The sequence below is a fragment of the Rhinopithecus roxellana genome, chromosome 21 (genome assembly GCF_007565055.1).
Source record: "Rhinopithecus roxellana isolate Shanxi Qingling chromosome 21, ASM756505v1, whole genome shotgun sequence".
In the NCBI taxonomy this organism is placed as follows: domain Eukaryota; kingdom Metazoa; phylum Chordata; class Mammalia; order Primates; family Cercopithecidae; genus Rhinopithecus; species Rhinopithecus roxellana.
The window spans coordinates 65,146,975-65,169,162 of record NC_044569.1 but is presented as its reverse complement, the minus strand read 5'-3'; the positions used below and the strand labels follow the sequence as shown (position 1 = coordinate 65,169,162).

The 22,188-nt window shown below is 36.7% G+C and overlaps 1 pseudogene; it reads left to right on the top strand.

Annotated features, from left to right (window-relative positions):
- Positions 1-742: 742 nt before the first annotated feature.
- The window catches only part of LOC104654077, a 169,953-nt pseudogene continuing 148,507 nt past the window's right edge, over positions 743-22,188 (top strand).

The following is a 22,188-nucleotide window of genomic DNA, read 5'->3' as shown; positions in this document are numbered from 1 at the left end:
GACTTTAAAAAAAAAAAAATATATATATATATATGTGTGTGTGTGTGTGTGTGTGTGCGCGTGTGTTGTTAGCTTTGAATTCTTTTCTCCATTAAAATATGTGTTTTCAAATGTCTAAGTTCATGGTAAAATCTACTTTACATCTTTATCAATAGTGAATATGTATATATTCATGTACTAATTCATTATTATGTGAACCAGTATTTCTGGGGGGATCTGCTTTGTGCAAGTACTCTGCTAGTTTCTCCAAGATAAAAAATGAAAATAAAAATAACAAAACTCATTCTGTATACTCAAAGCACATAATTAATGTTATTATATTCAGTAAAAGCTGGAAAAGCCCAAATTTCCTTATCTACCTCATATGTTATTAATTAAATTATATACCTATCACATTATATATGTATAAACACACATTTGGTGAATATACTCCAAGTAATTATGACATTATTCTGATAAGTCAAGGTTTTATTGATGAATAATTTTAAAAAACGTAAATGCAAATGAGAGACACAACTCATGCTACTAATAGCGCATAACTTACAAACTAATTTCAGTATTTAAGAAAATTTTGTGTCAGTTGCGCTGTAGTTAAAAAAAAAAGGCTGAAAAGTAATGGTAGTCTCAAGCTCAGAGTAACTGCTGTGGACATGAATAAAGGAACATGAGTTTCTTTACTGTGCATTCTGTGTGAGGCAGCACCCACAGTGTTTACCTGAAAACATTCTATTAGAGATCAGCGATGTGGAGCAGTCAGAGCACAATAATACCTTTTTGTTTAGAAGTACAAGATGTACTGTGGGCAGTACTTGAAGAAAATCTGAAGCCTAAAAATGGTTTATTGGTGGTAAGAATAGCAGCTTACAAGTATGGAGTGTGGTGTGTGTCTGGCACAATGGACTATACTTCATCTATTTCTGTATCAGCACAGTATGTTATAGATGGTCCTCAAATGTCTTGGAATCCAACATGGCTTTATAATTTTCAACTTTGTCACATTTGCAACAACAGCAATTGAACCTACCTCTGGTTTGAATAGAACAGTTGTTGCCAGTGTCTGAGGAGAGGGGAAAATGGGATGTTGCTCAAGTGGGACAGTTTCAGTTATACAATATGAGGTCTGCTGAACAGCGCGGTACCTTATGTGTAACAACACCGTCATTTGCACTTATACATTTGTTCAAAATGTAGAGCTCTTGTTAGGTGTTCTTACCATGCGCACACACAAAAGGGACACAAGTAAACTTCTGCAGATGTTGGATATGTCAATGACCTTAATTATGATTATGGACTCTTGGGTGTATACATATGTCCAAACCTGTCAAAAGGTATACATTAAATATGTGCAGGGTTTTTACTCATTTCTACTCAATTACTAAATATGAATACAAACTTCCCAATAGATTCCAGGGTTTAGCCAAAATGGACAGATAAATAGAGCCATACTCTCTGCTAGCCACTGTGTTATTCATATGATCAGAAGTGTAGAGAATGAAACTAACTTTCTGCTTTGATAAAACTTGGTCTACCAAAAGTACTGGAAATATAGAACGGTGGACTTGTCAATTATTGCTTCGAGTCCAGAGATGAGCCAAGAGACTGAACTTTTGCCAAATCATCTCTTTCTTCTCTCCTGATGTACAAGCCTGTCTGCCACTCTTGTTCTGGATGCTTTTCATCTTGTATATTAAAGGTGAGTAAAGCATTTCCCCTGCAACATGACTGGCAAGTCTAAAGATTCACATTGCCTAATTTCTTAGTTGTTGTCTCAATAGGTACTTAAGAAAAATCCTGAGAGTGACAGTTCACTAGAGCAAGAGTGGTTTGCAAAGAGTTCCAAAAGTAAACATAAATGTTTAGTTCAGCATGTTATTGATAGAATTCATACCCCGAATTAAGAAACACATATTTACATAAATTTTCTCTCTCTCTCCTTCCTGTTGAATGATTTTATGTTCGAGTAACAGGTAATTGTGCAAGTATTTTTATTTATTTGTTTGTTTGCCTATTTATTTATTTATTTATTTATTTATTTATTTATTTATATTTGAGACAGAGTCTTGCTCTGTTGCCCTGGCTGGAGTGCACTGACGCAATCTCCGCTTACTGCAGCCTCTGCCTCCTGGGTTCAAGTGATTCCCATGCCTCAGCCTCCTGAGTAGCTGGGATTACAGGCGTGAGCCAGCATGCTCAGCTATTTTTCTATTTTTAGTCGAGAAGGGGTTTCACCACGTTGGCCAGGCTGGTCTCAAACTCCTGACCTCAAGTGTTCCATCTGCCTCGGTCTCCCAAAGTGCTGGGATTACAGGTATGAGCCCTCGTGCCCGGCCCCATTTGTGCATGTATTTATACTTAATATTGAGTGTACATTTTTATGTTATTTACTATTTATATATCACATAACCTTGAAGTATTAAGATCTTTTCTATCAAGTAGATAAGAAAAATACGAAACAGCAGGAATAAATATGTGATCTCTGGCTTTTTAACTTCTTTACAGAACTTATAATTATTTCTAAATGTTATTTGTTTAATTCTTTCTAAAAATGAAGATGGCTGAACTATTAGCCAAAAGATTACATTTACTACACAAAATGATGTTAGATAATGTAACAATAATTGACAAGTCCACCGTTCTATATTTCCAGTACTTTTGGTAGACCAAGTTTTATCAAAGCAGAAAGTTAGTTTCATTCTCTACACTTCTGATCATATGAATAACACAGTGGCTAGCAGAGAGTATGGCTCTATTTATCTGTCCATTTTGGCTAAACCCTGGAATCTATTGGGAAGTTTGTATTCATATTTAGTAATTACCAATGAAGCCATGGGATCTAACAGTGTTGTGTTCTTTTCTCCTGATTTAGTATGAATTTTTCCTCATGGAGCATTCGTTTTTGATATACTTATGACTCTGATTTTCTGCAGATTTAAGTAGGTAGAAAAAGCACAGTGAAGTAATGTCCTTATGTATATTTAAACACATACATTGAATTAAATACATATAAATGACAATGAAAAGGAGAGATTGCAAACCTTTTGCTACGCAAGGTTCTACACTTGTTGTTAGGTCCGACCAATCAAACTGGCACAGTAAGAGGTGAGATTTTTGTTTACTCTTCATCTACTGCATTGACTCACCATTACTATTTCATTAGTTTAAGGTGTGTTTCTAATATTGGGCTTGTACTTAAATATCTGTTTTAAATATCTACAAGAAATTTTTAAAAACTATATGCAAGGGAGAGAAAGAAGATGTCAATGGTTTGCAAATACTGACTCTCAACAGAGAAATGGAAACTATAAAGAAAAAAAATCAAAAGGAACTATAATTCAAAAGAACAATCAAAATGAAAAATTCACTAGATGTGCCTGACAGCGGATTTGAGATTGCAGAAAAATTAATTGGTTAATTTGAAGATAAGTAATAGCAATTATGCAATTTGAAGAATATACAGGAAACAAAATTAAAGTTAGCTGAGCTTCAGAGACTTGTAGCACAATGCCAGGCATACCAATTTATGTGTAATCATGGTCGCAAAAAGACATGAGGGAGACAAAGGGAGAAGAAAATGGAATAAATAATGATCAAGACTTTCCTGAAATTGATAAAAAGAAAGTTAATCTGGAGATCTAGGAGCTCAACAAACTTTACGTATAATAAACACAAAAGATGTGCACCTAGGTACATCATAACTGAATCCATGAAAGCCAAAGACAAACAGATAATCTTGAAAGCAACAAGAGAAACTCATGAGATAGAAGAGTACATTAAATTGTTTTAAATTTTATTGTGTATATTTAATGAATTTATAAAATTTTGATGACTTTGCTTTTGAAAAAACGAATGGCAGAAGGCAATGGAATGACATTCTCAAATGCTGAAAGCAAAAATAGTTAACCCCAAACTTTATATTCAACAAAACTATCCAATACTGATAAAATTAATTTATTTACTTAATCTTATTGAGCCAATTATTGCTATAGACATCATATATAGAAGAGTGCTTCCACTTTCCCCCAAAATGTTCCGTTTTCTTGAGATTTATATTCTTTTGAGGATGCAATCAATCAAGCAAACGTATGACAGGTACTGGAAAGTGTTATGAATCTGTTTAAAAAGCATTCTGGTAGATTTTAGCTGCTCTTTCCACCAAAAAAATATGGTAATTGTGGGATGATAGATATGTTCATTTGCTTCACTGTATTGAACCTTTTACTTTCTCTCATGTATACCATGATGTCATGTTTGATACCTTAAAAGCATATGTTAAAATTTATTTTTAAAGAAATGAATTTCAGGAAGGCGAACAACCAAAAAATACCAATAGGCTAGCATGGCTAAAGCTCAGTGAGGATGAGGGAAAATGAAGGGGAAGGGGACTAAAGAATGGGTTAAAAAAATCACCCTGGGGCCTTGCATGTTCTGGAGGGACTCTGGTTTCTGCAGTGATTGCATTGAGAGCAGAAGAGTTACACAGTCTCATTTCAACATGAACGTTTCTTAAAATCATCAGTTAATCATAGTATGGTACATTCAGGATACCATTTGCCTGTAATATTAAAAAACAAAATAGTATATAAATGCATAACATTATAAGATAATGGTAGGAAAAAATGTAAATCAACTTCATATTAGTGTTTACTACTTAGAATGAAGGTAAGAAAGGAGAGTGGTGAAAGATATATGAAGAAGGCTTCAAATTTATTTGTAATATTTTAATATCTTAAAATCAGATAAAAAGTGACAAATTATTGGCATTAATAACTGAATAATAGTGGTCTCCATTTTCTCTGTTTGAAGTGTTTCATACACAGAATTGTTTATGAAATAGGGAATATAGGCCTAAACAAAAGTTTCTTACAGGGGCCTTGATATGGTTTGGATTTGTGTCCCCACCCAAATCTCAGGTGGTAATCTTCAGTGTTGGAGGTAGGGCCTGGTGAGAGATGATTGGATCATGGAGACGCATCCTTCATGAATGGTTTGGCACCATCCCCTCAGTCCTGTTCTTATAGCGAGTGAGTGAGTTATCACAAGATCTGGTTGTTTAAAAGTGTATAGCACTGTCCCCTGCCTCTTCCTCCTGCTCCAGCCACATAAGATGTGCCTGCTTCCGTTTCACCTTCCACCATGGGTATAAGTCTCCTGAGTACCTCCCCAGAAGCAGAAGCTGCTATGCTTCCTTAACAGCCTGCAGAAACGTGAGCCAAGTAAACCTCTTTTCTATATAAATTACCCAGTCTCAGGTATTTCTTTATAGCGATGTGAGAGAACAAATGTTATCGTAATTATTCAACTGCAATACTTTATGATTTATTTGTATTTTTTATTGACAATCCAGTTAAAGAGCAGACTGAATCAAAGTTAGAAAATAGCACCTACCAAAGTCAGATTGTGTAATAGATTTGTTATGTTTGCCTGCTTATTATCTCATAGGCACCTATTAGGTTGAAATTACAGTTTTTAGCTTATCAAAATGATAAAATAATTGGCAGTCCACACTGTTTGACTTAGTAGAAGGATTGCTGTGGTTGAGTGTTTCCTCCTTCCTGAAAGTTGGTTTCCTCTTCATTTGAAAGTGCATTGTTCTGTATCAGACAAATGTGGGGGGAAGTCCTATTAAACTTAGAAGTGACTCTAACAAGCTGAAATTTATATTATGGACAACATGAAAATCCAAGCTTATTCTAGTATTATCAAATCTCTTTATAGATGAAATGCACTAGATTTACAGTTTGCCTTTCAAACCCTTATTTCTTAATTTTTTTTTTTTTTTTTTTTTTTTTTTTTTTTGAGACAGAATCTCACTGTGTCCACCCAGGCTGGAGTGCAGTGGCACAATCTTGGCTCACTGCAACCTCTGCTGCTCTGGTTCAAGCGATTCTCCAGCCTCAGCCTCCAGAGTAGCTGGGATTACAGGCATGCGCTACCATGCCTGGCTAATTTTTGTATTTTTAGTGGAGACAGGGTTTGCCATGTTGGCCAGGCTGGTCTCGAACTCCTAACCTCAAGTGATCCACCTGCCTCGGCCCCCCCAAAGTGCTGGGATTGCAGGCGTGAGCCACCGCACCCGGCCCTCTTAATTTTAAAAAAATTTTTATAAACGCATTAAATCGGTACAAAATATAAGATTAACTTTTGTTGGCCAAATATTTCATAAATCCTGATCAAACTGCTTATCCAGACTGTTGTTGTATTTATTCTCATGAATTCTTTGAGACAAAGACCAAAGTTTCAGATGCTTCCAGACACAAGAGGAAAAGAATCAGTAAAAGGTCACTGGAGGCCAGAAAGAGAGAGACTAAAAACAGTTTGCTAAAAAAGAAGTTCATTTAAACACAGTAATTTGAAAACAGACACAACAGGAAACAATCTATATTATCTTTTATTTGCTCAATCTTTTTGGTTTTACTACTGCCAATTCCACCCCTGCAGTTCAGACCTGGCAGCAAAATCTCTCTTACTTTCCAGCAGCTTTTCACAAGCTGATAAGGAACCAAACTCAAAGGAAAAAAAAAAAAGAAAGAAAGTGAGGGGGAGAGAGAGAGAGAGAAAGGAATAGACTAAAATCTCTGACTTGGCCTTTTTTCTCTATGTGTATCTTATTTCTTGCAGCTTCACCCTGAACATGGTAAGGTTCGACAATGGAAATTTGAGCCTGACTTAGAAATGCCTCAGTCTGTGGCTACCATAAACCTTCACCTTAACGGTTTTATTCATCCGTATAAAGTCCTCAGCAGTATTGTGTATATCTTGAAAACGTAATGACTATTAGTCAATTCATTCTCATGTCCTCTGAAGGTGAAATCCTTTGATATGTAGAGCTGCAGAACTGTGTAGCTGCACCAGGAGAAATAGAATTCCAACTATGATCTTACGTAGTGCAGTCATTTATTTAAGTAAAGCCATCTGTCATATTTTGGGTGGAAAATTACATAGTCAAGATGGATTTTAAAAAAAAAAAAAAACATACTGTTGCCATGCTTTGGTTGACAGGGGTTTATTTTTCAAATTGAAACAGTAATTCTTACTCATCTTCAATGCTATTTTTGTAAAATAAATCCCAATGAACTGCTGCGTTTTAAATACCTCATTGTGATTCACACCAGTGACATTCAGGGCATCTTCCTGAAGCATCAGTTCTGGAATAGATTGATCAATATGTCAATTTGGATCGAGTTCTTTACTACAGTTGTTTCAAAATTAAAGAACTGCATTTTCCAAAGTTCATTAGTTTGCCAAGTGAGTTGAAGTAATGGCTCTCCGCCATCCTTTCTAACCTTAGTTTGTTGAAAATGTTTTCTAATGACATTCCCTGAACATTTTCCAAAACCAGTTGTCCGGGGTTTTCTTCATGTCCCTAATATGTTTCCCTGTGATAGATTTGGGTCCTTTGTTCTGCACTTCAATTTCTCCTTCAGCTAAAATTTATCTTCCCATTAGCAAGTTGTTACTTCATAGTCTGCTTTGTGGGTGATAAACTCTACAAGAGAACATTAGACTTTGAAAGACCCTTGGTTTCCCTCCAGAGCTTTTCTGAGAGCAAAAGGGACATTTTGAATATTGATCATGACCAGTATGGGACATTGTCTTCTAAACACCCTGAATGGCATAGACAGTTTCAAATACTCCAAGGAGAGAGAGAGAAAAAAAATGAATGAAATTTTATGCATATGTTTCTTTTCTTTTCTTTTTTTTTTTTTTTTTTTTTTTTTTGAGACGGAGTCTCGCTCTGCCCCCAGGCTGGAGTGCAGTGGCGCCGACTCGGCTCACTAAAAAAAAAAAAAAAAAAAATTTTATGCATATGTTTATTTTCAAAGGTAGAATTAGGATTCAACCGTTTCTAGGACTGTGGGTTAAATTTTAAGGCATGGGTTTCTGAGGAAGTTGATAAGACCCAGTGTATTTGGCATCAACAGATGATGTAAGTAGCCTACAGATAAATCTGGGGAGAGTTTAATAGCAAAGCATATTTTCCTAAGAAATTGTTCACTTTTTTAATGCTTATCTCACCAGTTTAAAATCAGGTAAAATTTTCTTGTCATTTAAAGTGATTTTTAAATGCAGCATCATCTTATCTTGGTGAAATATATTCTGAGGATTCAATTGTCGAAATAAGAACAACTAGGATTTTAAATCGCATGCTGCAGTTGGCATTGTTGTTCTCCCCTGTAGCTCTAAGGTTAGTTACATTGTCAGCTTCTCTTACTTGAACCAACCTTTGGAGTAATGCTCTCCTAAAAGCAAAACTTACCTCCAGGACCATAGGCATTAAGAATCAACAAAGCATCAAAAAACTATATGTGTGTTTCTTATTTTTATAGTGTTATGTCATTTCTCTTCTTTAATATGCTTCTTGTTTATCTGCTCCCTTTAATTCTTGTTCAAAATCTAATAAAGTTTGATCTCTTAACCACACAAAAGAACCCATGTAGAAATTAAAACAATTCAATGAGCAAAAGTATTTGACAGAAATTGATATAAACAAAACCAATTTTAATTAGGTACTTGAATCCATCACTCTTATTGTTATACAAAGTATATAAAAAATAAGTGAAAGCACATTTTCTTGATTTTCCTTTTGTTTTTATTTTCTTAATATATTTTTTGGTTCTTGTTCTGGCTTCTTGTGTTGTTCTCTAAATGTATTCATTTTTTAATCTTTGTAAATTTCTAGCAAATGTCTCTTAAGCTTTGTAGTTTCCACTGAGTATACCCCTGCCTCACAAACACAAACACCATTTTATCCCCTTTATGATGTTAATACAGATTAACATAAAGTTTAGAAATGATGAAGTACATACTCATTGGCCCAAAGATAATGCAATACTTTTCTATTACCCATACTTCTTGAACTAAGAATATTTAACTAGTTTATTGTGCCCATGGGGCTTGTGCTGTATTATTAACCACAGCATCACAATTCAGTGTTACAGTTTTTGAAGACCACCTCCATTTCTTCAAATTTCTTACTGGGATTGATTTCCCTACGAGTCTTGTTTCATCAGATATGAGGGTTTTTGTTTGTTTGTTTGTTTGTTTGTTTAACTCGTCAAGGGTTTTATTCCTTTGGACATTTCGAATGAAGACGATATTCACTGAGGGCATTAGAGGGTCTTAAGTTGTAGGAAAATCTAACCAGTCGCCCTGTAGAATAATTAGCCTTCCATCTGGTTTGGCACTGAAAAGCATGAGCCCACATAGGGGAAGGGAAGAAACCTCGGGCACTTCAGGTATATTGTGATAATTATTTTTGCAGTTTGTATTTTTTCCAGTGCAAGGGAAAACAAAAATCTTTCTTTCATTTATGTATTGTCTAAAATTGTGTCGTTATTCTTTCATTTGTGTATTGTCTAAAAGTGTATCATTATTGATGAGATAGGTGTGCCATATTTTATATTAATTGTTTTAATTGGTTGCACTAAAACTGGCTGGGAGAACTGAAGTGTAGAGTTAAGGTGATGATTGTCTCTGATAAAACTCAAGTCATTGGATTAGTAGGCTAAGTCAGAAGTGCAAATGCTTAATCGGTAAAGAGGAAAAGTCTGGTAAAAAGGTCATAAACACTAGCATGAAACTCATAGATACTCTTATTCTAAAGGTTTTGAGCAGAAGTTACCTACTTCATACTGCCATTGGCCTGTTTGAAGATCTTGGTATTTCCTAGCAGATTTACTGGATCATCTTACTTACCTGTACAACTTCAGTTAAAGATCTTTGTTAAAATAGAGCTTTCTAGTACTGCTAAGATTCCTTCTATTTGTTCAAAAGTTCGGAGTGACTAGGTGAGTGAAGTTTCTGAAGAACAGCAAACCCTTGAATAATTCAAGAATAACTATTCCGGCAGGGAGCAATGGCTCATGCCTATAATCCCAGCACTTTGGGGTGCCAAGGCAGGCGGATCACCTGAGGTCAGGAGTTCAAGACCAGCCTGGCCAACATGGTGAACCCCCATCTCTACTAAAAATACAAAAATTAGCAGGGCGGGGTGGCAGGTGCTTGTAATCCTAGCTACTCGGGAGGCCGAGGCAGAAGAATAGCTTGAACCTGGGAGGCAGAGGTTGCAGTGAGCCAAGATCATGCCATTGCACTCTAGCCTGGGGGACAAGAGCGAGACTTCATCTCAAAATAATAATCATAATCATAATACCTATTCCAGTTAACTATGTTCCCATTTGACTGGATAGAAAAGTTGCAATGTCCCAGGCAGGAAAGACAAAACTTCATGTATCTATGTGTATGTGTGTGTGTGTGTGTGTGTATGTGTCTGTGTGTGTGTGTGTGTGTGTGTATATATATGTATTTATTTATAGCTCTGTGGATGCTGTGACTTTTTTGAAAGAAAAGTGATTCAAACCATCCACAAAATATGCATACTATTTTTAGTACATATTTATAGTCCACAAAAAGAACCAATTGTATGAAATCTATTTGGAGATAGATGCTCAGAGATTCCTTAAGGGCAGGGTTCCTGTTCATCTCACTTTTATTATTTTCCCATAAGTGTATTAGTTACAGGGCTGGGCGCTGTGGCTCTCACCTGTAATCCCAGCACTTTGGGAGGCCGAGGTGGGTGGATCATTTGAGGTCAGGATTTCAAGACCAGCCTGGTCAATATGATAAAAACCTGCCTCCACTAAAAGCACAAAAATTAGCTGGGCATGGTGGTGCGCACCTGTAATCCCAGCTGCTCAGGAGGCTGAGCCAGGAGAATTGCTTGAACCCGGGAGGCAGAGGTTGCAGTGAGCAGAGATCACATCGCTGCACTCCACTCCAGCCTGGGCGACAGAGCAAGACTCCCTTTCAAAAAAAAAAAAAAAAATTATATTAGCTACAGAGAAGGCAAGAATTACCCATCCTCTGCTATTCAAAAAATGTTTTCCCACCCATGTTTATTTAATATTACAGCCAATTTACCACTACTGTGATGGTTTCCTTCATGGAGGATTTTGGCTAGTAAATTTGAGAGGTTTTTCGTTTCTTTTTTTCTGGTGCTACCTAATAACCATTATGGTTGGTGCCAAGTCTTGTCTTCATGGATCTTATAGCTCAATTATTCCAGGGCTTTTCCTAAGAATTCACAAAGCCACGTTTTTATGCCCCAAACAGAAGATGTTAATTTCTCCATGGAAATGTTGATAAATTTTTTGTTATTATTGGTCTGTAAAAAGTCAAAGCAGACTGTTTAGTGTAGCAAACTACTGTAACATCTCTATAGTCTTTCTAAGGTATACATAATGTGTTTTAATAATATTTTCATAGTATCTGCTCTGCAGTATGCTACCTTGTATTGTACCTTTTATTGTGAGTCTTAATTTAACAACAGCAATTACTGAAGATAGAATAAAATACTTCACATTTGTTTTTCATTTTTAAAGAGTATCTGAGAAGGTTAAAAGACCTCTTTATTTCTATGCTATCTCAAATAATGCATTATTCTAAAAATGTATTGTCGTTACTATATATATTTACCCTGTTAGTAATCTGACATGCCCTAGAATGGGCCACATTTGCCATTTGAACCTTTTTGGCTTCCGTTTTTGTTTTTGGTTTTCGTTTTTGTTTTTTGGAACTTACGAGAGACTAGATATTGCATACCATCCTCGTATCCTTTTTTATTTTTAAGCTTAGACCCATGAACAAAAAACATCCAGGCAGGATATGGTGTAAGAACATCCCAAAAAACAGTCCATTGCCATTCCCAGAACACACATGAACTAAAAACCAGTATTCTCCTATACTGGGTAAATGTTATGAATTTGCTCCTTTAAGGGTGTTATACAACTGGATGGTCTTATGAGAAGAAGAATGCAACACCAATTCATAAGAAGTTAATCAACTAGTAGAAAACTGTTGGTGTTTTCCTTTAGCAATAGATATTCACTCTATGTAGTAACATGAGATTTAATGATCCTTACACAAGATCTGAAGGTGGTGTGACTAATTTATTTGAGGTCTATAATTGCTCTGAGGCTGAGTCTCTGCCTTGGCCTGCTGTTGAACGTAGCCTACATGTTTATACACATACGGAAAGAAAGATGTATGATTGTATTAGTTTCCTAGGGCTGTGGCAACAAACTACCACAAACAGAGGCTTAAGACAAAGACATTTATTCTCTCATGGTTCTAGGGTCTAGAAGTCCAAAATCGTGTTAGCCAAGCTGGTTCTTTCCAGTGGCTCTGACTGCGTATGCCACACCTGTCACCTGGCTTTCGGTGGTTCTTTCAGTCCTTGGCATGCCTTGGCTTATAGCTGCATCACTGCAATCTCCTCCCTCATTTGCACATGGCGTTCCCTTCTCTGCATCACTGCATATCCTCTCCTCTTTTTATAAGGAGTCAGTTATCAGATTTAGGGTGCACCCAAATCCAGTATAACCTCAACTTAACTAATTACATATGCAATGACCCTATTTCCAAATAAGGTGACATCCTGAAGTTCTGGGTGGACATGAATTTTGGAGGGACACTATTCAACCTACAACAATGACCACCATGAACTATCAATGACCCCGCTATAATTAAACTACCTATGTTTACAAATTCTTTTGTCCATAGAGGTACTGGGACCATAGCTTATTCTTTGATAATTTCTTGATTCGTAAATAGTGTAGGCATTTAGAAGTCTAGTTTTACTTTAGATATGTGTGAGATAATTTATAAGAGCTTCTAAAATAATCTCTCTGCAGTTTGCTTTATCTGAAAGTTCCATTTGTAATGTAGCTTCTATCTATTAAATCTATAGAAATTATGTCTTGGTAGAGAAATAAGTATTTGTCTAAAAAGGATCCTGAAAAAAGTTACAGATTGAGATTTGGAAAAGAACTTAACAATTGGTAGAAATTTCTATTACTTGAGTAGCTTTAGTAAATAAAGCAAATAAAGTCCATTTGACCTCAAGCGTTTTAAAGCTGATAATTTACCATCAAGCTCAACTTTTTCTTAGTGCCCCCCCACCACCGCTCCTGCCACCCAACACACACACACACAATGTGCCATAGCCAGTCATTTTTACTTCAGGACACAGTTTCTCTCTTTCACCTTCTCTCTCTTTTTATGCTTTAATTACAAGTCAATTAGTCTTCCTTCTTATTTTTCAGGTATCTTTAAAACTTTGCTCTGATGGGGAGTCCTAGTGGGCTTAATGGTAGATATTTTCAGTCATGCAGTTAATAAATCTGTAATGTCCATTTATACTTTATTATTGGGAGTAAAGAAAGAATAGGATGTAGTGGAAGACTAATGCCTTCCTCCTGGTGACAACTTTGGCAGACTTTGTCAGGTTGTCCTTTTGCTTTTTACCCAGAATTGAACTTTGATTCTTCCACTGGCTCTTCTGTTTGCAATATGTACACAGGTACTTTATGGAGGGAAGCTTTTGGTTCTTTGATCAAAAAGGACTTAGTTTGTATTGATTTCTAGTCTGTTAACTTTTTAAGGCCCTCAGGAAACATCTACCACCTATCAGATATTTTCTGATTGGTAATTGCACATTTCAATTTTTAACTGTCTCTTAATTCAAATTTGAGCCCATTTATAAAGAGTTAGTGTCCCTTTATTTTAGCTCTTGGTCTATTCCAAAATACTGTTTGAAAGTTCCCTAAACTTTATTTGAATTTTTACTTGGTTTATAATTTGAATCTTTGTCCAATTTCCTTTAATAAAGGAGGCTTCTGAAATTTTTTAATGTTTCAAGTTATTACTTTTCTTGCCTTCTCATGGCAATTATTTTTACACACCTGCGTCATTTAAATATTTTTTCTCGGCTTTTGAATAGTTTTTCGCACCTGAGGGAAAGACAATTACATAAAGTGGTTTAGGTTTGTGTCCATGTGTGCTCAATGATTAGCTCCTACTTTTAAGTGAGAATATGCAGTATTTCGTTGTCTGTTCCTCTGTTAATTTGCTTAGGATTATGGCCTCCAGCTTTATTTATTTCACTGCAAAGGATATGATTTCATTCTTTTTTATGGCTGCATACTGTTTCATGGTGTATATGTACCACATTTTCTTTATCTAGTCCACTGTTGATGGCCATTTAGGTCAATTCTATGTGTTTGCTATTGTGAATAGTGTGGCGATGAAAATATAAGTGCATTTTTGTTATAATTATCTGTTTTCCTTTGGTTATATGCCAAGGATTGGGATTCCTGGGTCGAATGATAGCTGTGTTTTTGAGAAATCTCAAAACTGCTTTCCACGTGGCTAAACTAATTTACATTCCCACCAACAGTGTATAAGCATTTTTTTCTCTCCCAAGCCTTGTCAGCCTCTGTTGTTTTATTGACATTTCAATCATGGCCATTCTGACTGATATGAGATTGTGTCTCATTGTGGTTTTGATTTGCATTTCTCTGATGATTAGTGATGATGTGCATTTTTCATGTGTGTTGCCAGCCTTCATGTCTTTTGAGAATTGTCTGTTTATGTCCTTTGCCCATTTTTTTTTTCAGTGGAATTATTTGATTTTAGCTTGTTGATTTGTTTAAGTTCTTTACAGATTCTGGATATTAGACCTTTGTCAGATGCATAATTTGTGAATGTTTTCTCCCATTCTGTGGTTTTCGGTTTGTTGATAGTTTCTTTTGCTGTGTAGAAGCTTTTTAGTTTAACTAGACACCACTTGTCAAGTATTGTTTTTGTTGCAGTTGTTTTTGGGGACTTAAATATTATTTGCCAAGACTGATGTCAAATTTCCCAGGTTTCCTAGGTTTTCTTTTCAGATTTTTATAGTTTGAGGTCTTACATTTAAATCTTTAATCCATCTTGAGTTAATTTTTGTATATGGCAAAATGTAGGAGTCAGTCTCATTCTTCTGCATATGAATGGCCAGTTATCCCAGCACCATTCATTGAATAGGGAGTCCTTTCCTCATTGCTTGTTTTCATTGGTCTTGTTGGAGAGCAGATGGTTGAAGGTTTGTGGTTTTATTTCTGAGTTTTCTGTTCCATTGGTCTGTCTGCCTCATTCTCCCTTGCTGTACTCCAATATATAGACAAAGAGATCATTTAAAAAGCGCAAACCTTGTTATACCATTTCTTACACACTCTGCTCATAAAATTTTTTAAAAATTACCACTATAAGCTGATGACAATGTCAGTGATAAAATACTCTTCTCCCCAAAAGTATTGTGTTGATCTTATTTCTAAACAATTACAACAATTACTGTTGAGTTTTAATATATTTCTAAGCTTCAAATTAGCACAATTTTGTTACTTATTCTTTAATAGACATTGTATTCTACATGTAAGTCAAGTGGGAAAATTCCCCAGAGGTACTAGTTTGCCCCTATATACATGGACTCCCCTGCTTGGATCTCTTTCAAGAATGAGTTTGTAACAGTTTGGATTTCTTCATGCTATCTTGTGTGCAATTTCTGTTTCTACCGTCCGTGGTACTACACTATCCTGCATTTCAACAGTAGATGCGAGATAAACTCACAGAATGGCGATTATAGAGACTGAAACGATGTGGCTTTACTTTAATTCTGTCATACTGTGTGACCACTTGGAGTTGTATTTGTTTATTTATTATTTATTTATTTTTATTTTTATTATACTTTAAGTTCTAGGGTACATGTGCACAACGAGCAGATTTGTTACATATGTATACATGTGCCTTGTTGGTGTGCTGCACCCATTAACTCGTCATTTACATTAGGTATATCTCCTAATGCTACCCCTCCCCCTTACCCCCTCCCCACAATAGGAACCGGTGTGTGATGCTCCCCTTCCTGTGTCCAAGTGATGTCATTGTTCAATTCCCACCTATGAGTGAGAACATGCGGTGTTTGGTTTTCTGTTCTTGCGATAGTTTGCTGAGAATGATGGTTTCTAGCTGCATCCATGTCCCTACAAAGGACATGAACTCATCCTTTTTTATGGCAGCATAGTATTCCATGGTGTATATGTGCCACATTTTCTTAATCCAGTCTGTCACTGATGGACATTTGGGTTGATTCCAAGTCTTTGCTATTTTGAATAGTGCCACAATAAACATACGTGTGCATGTGTCTTTATAGCAGCATGACTTATAATCCTTCGGGTATATCCCCAGTAATGGGATGGCTGGGTCAAATGGTATTTCTAGTTCTAGATCCTTGAGGAATCGCCATACTGTTTTCCACAATGGTTGAACTAGTTTACAGTCCCACCCACAGTGTAAAAGTGTTCCTATTTCTCCACATCCTCTCCAGCACCTGTTGTTTCCTGATTTTTTAACCATTTCTTGTTTTTGTTAGGTTTGTCAAAGACCAGATGGCTGTAGATGTGTGGTATTATTTCTGAGGGCTCTGTTCTGTTCCGTTGGTCTATATCTCTGTTTTGGTACCAGTACCATGCTGTTTTGGTTACTGTAGCCTTGTAGTATAGTTTGAAGTCAGGTAGTGTGATGCCTCCAGCTTTGTTCTTTTGGCTTAGGATTGTCTTGGCAATGCGGGCTCTTTCTTGGTTCCATATGAACTTTAAAGCAGTTTTCTCCAATTCTGTGAAGAAAGTCATTGGTAGCTTAATGGGGATGGCATTGAATCTATAAATTACCTTGGATAGTATGGCCATTTTCATGATATTTATTCTTCCTATCCATGAGCATGGTATGTTCTTCCATTTGTTTGTGTCCTCTTTTATTTCACTAAGCAGTGGTTTGTATTTCTCATTGAAGAGGTCCTTTATATCCCTTGTAAGTTGGATTCCTAGGTATTTTATTCTCTTTGAAGCTATTGTGAATGGGAGTTCATTCATGATTTGGCTCTCTGTCTGTTACTGGTGTATAAGAATGCTTGTGATTTTTGCACACTGATTTTGTATCCTGAGACTTGGCTGAAGTTGCTTATCAGCTTAAGGAGATTTGGGGCTGAGACAATGGGATTTTCTAAATATACAATCATGTCATCTACAAACGGGAACAATTTGCCTTCTTCTTTTCCTAACTGAATACCCTTTATTTCTTTCTCTTGCCTGATTGCCCTAGCCAGAACTTCCACCACAGTATTAGGGTGGGAGTTACCAGATTTTCCAGGTGTTGTGTGTCTCAGTTTCCCTTGGCTAGGAAAAGGAATTCCCTTCCCCCTTGCTCTTCCCAGGTGAGACTATACCTCACCCTGCTTCAGCTCTTGGTGTTTGAGCTGCACCCACTGACCAGCACTGACTGACATGCACCAGTGAGATGAACCCGGTACTAACTCAGTTGAAAATGCAGAAGTCACCCGTCTTCTGTGTCACTCATGCTGGGAGCTGGAGGCTGGAGCTGTTCCTATTTGGCCATCTGGGGCGCGCCCCCCCCCATCCTTCCCCCTTCCCTTTTTTTTTGAGACGGAGTCTCACTCTGTCACCCAGGCTGGAGTGCAGCAGTGGGATCTCGGCTCACTGCAAGCTCTGCCTCCCGGGTTTGCGCCATTCTCCTGCCGCAGCCTCCTGAGTAGCTGGGACTACAGGCGCCTGCCACCATGCTCTACTAATTTTTCGTTGTAGTTTTAATAGAGATGTGGTTTCAACTTGTTAGCCAGGATGGTCTCAATCTCCTGACCTCATGATCCACCCGCCTTGGCCTCCCAAAGTTCTGGGATTACAGGCATGAGCTCCCGCACCCGGCCGGGAGTTTTTTTGTTTTGTTTTGTTTGTTTGTTTGTTTGTTTGTTTGTTTTTAAAGATCTACCTTGTGTTAAATACATTAGGTATGCCAATAGACATGGAAATTATTATCATTCTCAGTGAAGAATCTACTAGTTATTACCTAGAGATTCTAGACTTTGGCTTGATACCTTGACAGGATGTGACTTTTTGGTTGTCTTCCTTATTGAGAAGGTGCTAGAGTGAAAGTGACAAAAGCATATGTTCACCAGATGCTTGGCTAATCAAATATATTCAGCTTTCTGCATTGTAGACACATGGTAAGACTGCACCTTCCCACCCTCTTTAAAGCTAGATATGGCAGTGTGATTTGCTTTAGCCAGCAAATGTGAGCAAAGGTGATGTACATCATTTTCAGGTGGAAGCTGAAAGCATCAGTGCTTCCTGCTACAATGTCTTGCAACTTCTGCAGTGGATGTTCATGCATGCACCAAGGTGCAGTGGCTGTTAGCCTGAGGCACCGAGTTCCATGGTGTTGGAACACCATCCCCAAGCACCGACCTCTTTTGCATATGTAGTATGAGCAAAAGCAAACTGTTAAGCTACTAATTTATTTTACCCTTGTTCATGCTACACAACCTAGCCTAACCTTATTGATATCTATCAATTGACATTTACCTTTGAAATTGCTGAGGCATCAAACCAATCTGAATCCTACTGCTTTGTAAGTAACCCCTTGTTCTTCTACCATCTTGAGGTTGTGACGATTTTTCTCTTCCTTTGAATTGTGAAATTTAACCTACATGCATGTGTGTTTGTTTGAGAGAGAGAAAGTGTGTCATTGTGTCTAGGTCTAAATTTTCTTTCTTTTTCTTTTTTGTTTATCTTCCTTAATAAATGGGTATGGCGTGTCTGAAGACATACTTTCCATCTGCCCAGAAACTTAGGTTTCTGTTATTTCCATGAATGTTCTGTCCCTTACTATTCTTTCCTTCTGGAAGTCTTACAGACATTTCTATATCTATATTTTTGGGAATGTGTTCTAAAAGAATAGTTTGGCAGAATTTTTATTTCACTAGACTTAAATGTTTTGGGTTTTCTAAATAGGAATTAAGACTTTTCAAATTATTTCTTTGTTTTTAATTTTTAAAATGCTAATAGTTTTATAAGTATATATTGATATGTATATATAGGTTGGTTTTATATATATATATATATATATATATATATATATATATATATATATATATATATAATGTGTATGTGTGTGGTTTCTTGACTCTCCCTGAAGGTATTAATTATCTAATGTTACACATCTTCATTTGCTTCACATCTCAGTTTTGTTTTGTTAGTTTCATTCCATTTGTTCTTTTTTTAGCTTGTAAATTTCTCTCCTAGTGTCATCTTTTTCTCAATGTTTGGTTTCTGCAATTTTTGCAAACAAAAGTAGCATATGCCCTCTTATCTTGGGATTGTTCCTGGGTCTCTGTTTTCATAATCATTTGTTTTGGATGTCAGTTTGTGATTCCCTTAGCTCTGTTGTTGATATGTCACCTGTTTTTTTACTTCCATATTTTCCCTAAATTCCTTAAAATTGCCATCAAGCATGGATACTTGCCTGATAGAGTTTTAAATATATAATTATTTTGTAATTTCAGTGGAGTATCAGGGGGAGACAAAAACACTGCATATGCAATCAGCAAGCCAAATAAGATGTATATTCCCCTTTTTCACTTTAAAAGTGAAAAAAATAATAATGTCATATTCCATGTAGCGGTAAGATGTATTCATTTTTATGTTTATTTCTTTCACCCTCAGCTTAATTTATTATCTTACATGTGTCAGAAAATATTGTGATAACTTGGTTTTCCCTAGTCCCCAGCAGCTATCTAGTTGTCTGTTACCTACTCATTTGTGATGCCTTATCAGGGATTAAATGCTCGTGCCAAGTAGGGTCTTTTTTTTTTTTTTTTTTTTTTTTTGAGACAGAGTCCCGCTCTGTCCACCAGGCTGGAGTGCAGTGGCGCGATCTCGGCTCACTGCAAGCTCCGCCTCCTGGGTTCACGCCATTCTCCTGCCTCAGCCTCCCGGGTAGCTGGGACTACAGGCGCCTGCCACCGCGCCCGGCTAATCTTTTGTATTTTTAGTAGAGACGGGGTTTCACCGTGGTCTCGATCTCCTGACCTTGTGATCCGCCCGTCTGGGCCTCCCAAAGTGCTGGGATTACAGGCGTGAGCCACCGCGCCCGGCCTAGTAGGGTCTTTTATGGCATCAATAATCCAACAAATAACTAAAAATTATTAAAGGCTTACTATATGCCACTACTGTGCTACTCATTTTCTCTTCGTTCTACTGGCCAGTATGTCCATTCTTGCTCTTGTAGCACACTTTTACTTATTATTAATTATTTTAAACAGCCACATTACTACTGCGTTTTCTTCTTCATCCATATTATATATGACTCTTTCCTCAGTAGAGATTTATACATATATTTTTGTGTATTATTCTGTTTTGAGTGATTTATTTGAAGCTTTTTGCATCACAATTTAGATTTATTCTGAAAGGCTTCCAAGTCCTGACTTGTAGATTTTTAACTTTGCTTACAGATGTGGGAAAACATATGATTGGTATACTTTTTTCTTGCTTTCTTCCTTTTATTGTATTTTTTGGTGTTTGGGGTTGGTGTAACTTCATTGATTTTAATTATGTATGCTATTTTCTCCCTACTCCATCTGGCAGATCTGAACTGTAAAATTGAAACCAGAAGGTTGCAAATCTCAGTCAGTTCATGAAACTTAATTGTCAATGTTAGCTTTGTGACCAACCATTGTTATATGTGTTTTGTTATGGGGCCTCAAGAAGGCTTCAGAAACTTTGGCACAGCCCTTAGTCACAGTCAATCAATTATTCCACTTTGCAGGTGCTTGATTTTCTAGCATACAGCAATTGCACAGTGGGTTTGGAAGATGGGCAAACATGCCCATGAATATTTGGACATTTATTTTTCTTTTACTGTCACAGGCACATCTGTTAGATGGGAGTTTTGTTATATACCTCTCAAAGATTGCTCAAATACATTTGGAATTGTGTTACACATGACTTATGGAGAAGCCATTAGCAGATATAAACATCCCCTTTGTTTTACACAGTAGACTTATTCTAATAATATCCTATCAATTTAATTATCTGAAACACTGAAAATTATATTTTAACTTTATGCTAAAATTGATCTGATGTTTGCTATATTCTGAAGACCTTTTCTTATTTAAAAGTACTATTTTAAGTCATATCAGGGATAAATACATTTTGAATAAAGTAGGCAAGAGAACTACATGCTTCACACAAGGACTTTGTCTTCATTACTAGATAAATCTTGGCTAGATAAATTATGTCCAAAAGCATGATACCTCTGCATTCTCATGCTAATATTAGGTAATTGACTCATAATTTTGATGAGATTGATAGGTAATGTTCCTTTCACCTTTCTGAAGGATGGAAATCTGTGGGCTGTATTACAGCTTTGCAGGGAAAATAACTGGCTTCTTCCATGTATGATTCATAGAGAAAATGACCTTCTTAAAGGTACATTTGTTGGTGAATGAATGAATAAAAGGATTCATTCCTTCTACATTTTCATACCTAACAATGGGCAATGCACAGATTGGACCTCATTTCTGTTGACAACCCATGGAACAGGCGATTATTCCTTGACTCTAACTAGCTGTCTTTGAGTTAGTAGTTGTTACTCACAGGGATCTGGGCTGTCAGGAAAACACAGTTCTGTCCTTGCATTCCTTCTAAGCCAGAAAATCCTAGAAAATTTGTGTTTTATTGTAGTGACCAGAGCGCTAAAATCAAAATTGTTTGAGAGGTAAAAGCCATTTCATGGAGACGCAGAATAGCATGGCTGTTCAAAGCATGGATCTGCAACTAGACGACTAGTGTTAGAGTCCAGCTCTGCCACTTCCTGACTGTGTGGTCTTGGGACATTGCTTAATCTTTCATTGCTTCAATTCCATCATCTGAAACAAAGGTTTCAAACACTAGTTTCCTCACAGCATAACTGAGAAAATTAAATGACCACTAGACACTAGATACTCTAGAATAGTATCTAGAATACAGACTCTATGGTTTTAATACAATCATTGTCTTTAGACTGGTTTTAATACAATCATTGACTCAAGGTATAACTTTTAAACTTGTCTGCCATGTTCAGCCTCTGCTTTGATTTGAATCCATGCTTTTCAACTTTCTGAGAGCCATCCTTTTAGGAGCCTGAATGATCAGATGCTGCAGAGAGAGCCTTGTTTGTGTCTAGTGAACCAGAAAAATTGCTCCCTGCAAAATCTGTAACTGATAGCCTTTCTAGTCAACCACTGTTGGATATATGAAAATGGAAGTTATAGACAGTTGGGATTGGAGCAGGCATGCCTAAGGAATGAGTTAGTCAAAGCAGAAAAGCTAGGATGTGAAGTATGAGAAAGAACATAGAGGGGAGAGGAGGCTGAAGGAGACTAAGAGGAGGCTTGAATGGCTTGTTTCCTAAAAGATCCAGGGCCTCTAGTGGCTCACGTTTCCTAAAAGAGTGTTGTAATCTTAAGTCTTTTTTGTTTGTTTT